The 5,007-nt window shown below is 43.5% G+C and overlaps 1 protein-coding gene across 3 annotated transcripts in view; it reads right to left on the minus strand.

Moving 5' to 3' along the window:
- Nucleotides 1–5,007, minus strand: part of IQCB1 (IQ motif containing B1) — an 85,754-nt gene that overhangs the window by 61,089 nt on the left and 19,658 nt on the right. The gene's annotated exons all lie outside the window — the stretch shown is intronic.

A 5,007-nucleotide genomic window follows, 5' to 3' on the forward strand; every position in this document is an offset into this window, starting at 1 on the left:
CTAAGAAAACTCACAGTAGAAGAAGAGTTCTTTTAGTTCAGTAAACTATCTTTGCCAGAGTTTTACCTAAAGATACATAAGAAAGGGCATGGTAATTCTCATTGTTGTCAATGAATCATTTATCTAAATAAAAATACAACAATAAAGAAAAGAAAAATATTATGAAAAGTATTGAAGGACTTTATAAATGAAAGGAATTAAGTGAATAAGTATATTTCTAATGAAAATAACATCTAAATATATGTCTATATAACATTAATATGTAATTTTAATAATATATAAGAAAAAATTATTAATGCTCTTAAATGGGAATATTAAATAAAGGTGCTTTTAATAAAAGATAAAGCTTCTATAATGATCTGAGCTATTAAGGAGACAGATTTTACAAATGAGGAAAATGAGATACAGTAAAATCCAGTGATTTGCTATAGAACCTAGAGTTAGTTTGTGGCACAACCAGCAGGAGAAATCAAATCCAACACAATTCCTATAGTTCATGTGGCTTCAACTAACCTAAATTAAAACTAAATCTAGCAAATTTTATTTAGGGCTAATGTCCCATAAAATGACAGTGGAGATACCAGAAATGGAATTGTAACCAATTATATAGAAAACATATGCTCTACCACTGAGTTAAATTCTCTGCTGGGGGGATCTTGCAAGATGCCCAAATAGGAACAGCTCTGGTCTGCAGCTCCCAGAGAGACCAATGCAGAAGGCAGGTGATTTTTGCATTTCCAATTAAGGCATCTGGATCATCTCATTGGGACTGCTTAGACAGCAGCGAGCAGAAGCAGAGTGGGGCATCACCTCACCCAGGAAGTGCAAGGAGCCAGGGACCTCCCTCCCCTGGCCAAGGGAAGCCAAGAGGGACTGTGCTATCTGGCCCAGATACTACACTTTCCCTCGTTTTTGCAACCTGCAGACCAGGAGAGTCCTTGCCTATACCACCAGGGCCCTGGGTTTCAGGCACAAAACTGGGTGGCTGTTTGGGCAGACACTGAGCTAGCTGCAGGTGTTTTTTTTTTTTTTTTGTACCCCAATGGCACCTGAAACCCCAGAGAGACAGACCATTCACTCCCCTAAAAAGGGAGCCGAAGCCAAGGTCCCACTCCCATGGAGCCCAGCAAGCTAAGAACCACTGGCTTGAAATTCTTGTTGTCAGCACAGCAGTCTGAAGTCAACTGGACTGATTGATCGAGCTTCGTGGGGGAGAGGCATCAGCTATTACTGAGGCTTGTGTAGACAGTTTTCCCCTCACAGGGTTAAGGAAGTCACTGGGAAGTTCAGACTGGGTGGAACTCACTGCAGCATAGCAAAGTGACTGTAGCCAGACTACCTCTCCAGATTCCCCCTCACTGGGCAGGGCATCTCTTAAATAAAGGTAAGCAGCCCCAGTCAGGGCCTTATATATAAAACTGCCATCTCCCTGGGACAGAGCACCTAGGGGAAGGGGTCAGCTTCAGCAGACTGAAACATTCCTGCCTGCCGGCTCTGAAGAGAGCAGCAGATCTGCCAGCACAGTGCTCAAGTTCTGCTAAGGGACAGAATGCCCCCTCAAGTGGGTCCCTGACCCCATGCCTCCTGACTGGGAGACACCTCCATACAGGAGAGCTCTAGCTGGCATCAGGCAGGTGCCCCTCTGGGACAAAGCTTCCAGAGGAAGGAGCAGGTAGCACTCTTTGCTGTTCTGCAGCCTCTGCTGGTGATATCCAGGGAAATAGCCTCTGGAGTGGACCTCTAGCAAACTCCAGCAGACCTGCAGAAGAGGGGCCTGACTGTCAGAAGGAAAACCAGCAAACAGAAAGTAATAACATCACCATCAACAAAAAGGGCACCCCCACAAAATACCCATCCAAAGGTCATCAGCATCAAAGATCAAAGGTAGATAAATCCAAAGATAAGGAAAAGCCAGTGCAAAAATGCTGAAAATTCTAAAAACCAGGATGCCTCTTCTCCAAATGATTGCAATTCCTCTCTAGCAAGGGCATGAAACTGGATGGAGAATGAGTTTAATGAAATGACAGAAGTACGCTGCAAAAGGTTGGTAATAACAAATTTCTCTGAGCTAAAGGATCATGTCCTAATCCAAAGCAAGGAAGCTAAGAAGCTTTATAAAAGGTTACAGGAGGGAGGAGGGTGGGGAGTATATCTCATAAAAATTATTAAAAAAAAAAAAAAAAAAGGTTACAGGAAATGCTAACTAGAATAACCAGTTTACACAGAAACATAAATTACCTGATGGAGCTGAAAAACATAGCATGAGAACTTCATAAAGCATACATAAGTATCAATAGCTGAATTGATCAATTGGAAAAAAGAATACAAGAGATTGAAGATCAACTTAATGAAATAAAGCATGAAGGTAAGATTAGAGATAAAAGAATGGGTCCATTGGCAAGATGGCCAAATAGGAACAGCTCTAATCTGCAGCTCCCAGCAAGATTGACGCAGAAGGTGGGTGATTCCTGTATTTCCAACTAAGGCACCTGGTTCATCTCACTGGGACTGGTTGGACAACGGATGCCATCCATGGAGGGTGAGCTGAAGCAGCATGGGGCGTTGCCTCACCCGGGAGGCACAAGGGGTCAGGGGATTTCTCCTAGCTAAGGGAAGCTGTGAGAGACTGTACCAGGAAGAACAATGCATTCTGGCCCAGATACTGTGCTTTTCCCATGGTCTTCACAACCAGCAGACCAGGAGATCCCCTCCAGTTCCTATGCCACCAGGACCCTGGATTCCAAGCACAAAACTGGGTGGCCATTTGGGCAGGAGTTTTTTTTTTTTTTCATACCCCAGTGGCACCTGGAATGCCAGTGAGACAGAAACTTCACTCCCCTGGAAGGGCGGCTGAAGCCAGGGAGCCAAGTGGTCTGGCTTGGCAGATCCCACCCCCTTGGAGCCCAGTAAGCTAAGATCCATTGGTTTGAAATTCTCTCTGTCAGCACAGCAGTCTGAGGCTGACCTGGTATTATCAAGCTTGATGTGGGGAGGGGTGTCCGCCATTGTTGAGGCTTGAGTAGGTGGTTTTTCCCTCACAGTGTAAACAAGGCCTTCTGGAAGTTTGAACCAGGCAGAGCCCACCATAGCTCAGCAAGGCCTTTGCAGCCAAACTGCCTGTCTAGATTACTCCTCTCTGGACAAGGCATCTCTGAAAAAAAGGCAGCAGCCCTAGTCAGGGACTTATAGATAAAACCCCCATCTTCCTGGAACAGAGCACCTGGGGGAAAGGGTGGCTGTGGGTGCAGCTTCAGCAGACTTAAACGTCCCTGCCTGACAGTGCTGAAGGAAGCAGGAGATCTCCCAGCATGGCATTTGAGCTCTGATATGGGACAGACTGCCTCCTCAATTGGGTCGGTGGCCCCTGTGTATCCTGACTGGGAGACCCCTCCCAGTACAGGCCAAAAGACACCTCATACAGGAGAGCTCTGGCTGATATCTGGTGGGTGCCCCTTTGGGACAAAACTTCCAGAGGAAAGAACAGGCATCAATCTTTGCTGTTCTGTAGCCTCCACTGGTGATACCAGGCAAACAGAAGTTTGACCTCTGGGAAACTCCAGCAGACCTGCAGCAGAGGAAAACTGAAGTTAGAAGGAAAACTAACAAACAGAAAGGAATATCAACATCAACAAAAAGGACGTCCACTCAGAGACTCCATCTGAAGGTCACCAACATCAAAGACAAATGGTAGATAAATCCACGAAGATAGGGAGAAATCAGTGCAAAAAGGCTGAAAATTCCAAAAGCCAGAACACCTCTTCTCTTCCAAAGCATCAAACTCTTTGCCAGCAAGGGAACAAAACTGAACGGAGAATGAATTTGAAGAACTGACAGAAGTAGGCTTCAGAAGGTGGGTAATAACAAACTCCTCTGAGCTAAAAAAGCATGTTCTAACCCAATGAAAGGAAGCTAAGAGCCTTGAAAAAAGGTTAGATGAATTGCTAACTATAATAATCAGTTTAGAGAAGAACATAAATGACCTAATGGAGCTGAAAAACACAGCACAAGAATTTCATGAAGCATACACAAGTATCAGTAGTTGAATTGATCAAGTGGAAGAAAGGATATCAGAGATTGAAGATCAACTCAATGAAATAAAGCGAAAAGACAAGATTAGAGACAAAAGAGTGAAAAGAAATGAACAAAGCCTCCAAGAAATATGGGACTATGTGAAAAAACAAAACAAAACAAAACAAATCTACTTTTGATTGGTATACCTGAAAGTGACAAGGAGAATGGAACCAAGTTGGAAAATACTCTTCAGGATATTATCCAGGATAACTTCCCCAACCTAGCACAGGAGGCCAACATTCAAATCCAGGAAATACAGAGAACACCGCAAAGATACTCCTTGAGAAGAGTAATCCCAAGACACATAATCATCAGATTCACCAGAGTTGAAATGAAGGAGAAAATCCCAAGGGCAGCCAGAGAGAAAGGTCAGGTTACCCACAAACGGAAGCCCGTCAGATTAACAGTGGATCTCTTTGCAGAAACCCTATGAGCCAGAAGATAGTGGGGGCCAATATTCAACATTCTTAAAGAATTTTCAACCCAGAATTTCATATCTAGCCAAACAAAGCTTCATAAGCAAAGGAGAAATAAAATCCTTTACAGACAAGCAAATGCTGAGAGACTTTGTCACCACCAGGCCTGCCTTACAAGAGCTCCTGAGAAAGCGCTAAACATGGAAAGAACAACCGGTACCAGTCACTAAAAAAACAAACCAAATTGTAAAGACTGTTGACAGTATGAAGAAACTGCATCAACTAACAGGCAAAATAACCAGCTAGCATCATAATGACAGGACCAAATTCACACATAACAGTATTAACCTTAAGTGGAAAAATGCTAAATGGCCCATTTAAACAACATAGACTGGCAAATTTGATAGAGTCAAGACCAATTAGTGTGCTGTATTCAGGAGGCCAATCTCATGTGCAAAGACACAAATAGGCTCAAAATAAAGGGATGGAGAAATATTTACTAAGCAAATGGAAAGCAAAA

Source organism: Cebus imitator, unplaced genomic scaffold (assembly GCF_001604975.1).
Source record: "Cebus imitator isolate Cc_AM_T3 unplaced genomic scaffold, Cebus_imitator-1.0 Scaffold387, whole genome shotgun sequence".
NCBI classification, from domain to species: Eukaryota; Metazoa; Chordata; class Mammalia; order Primates; family Cebidae; genus Cebus; species Cebus imitator.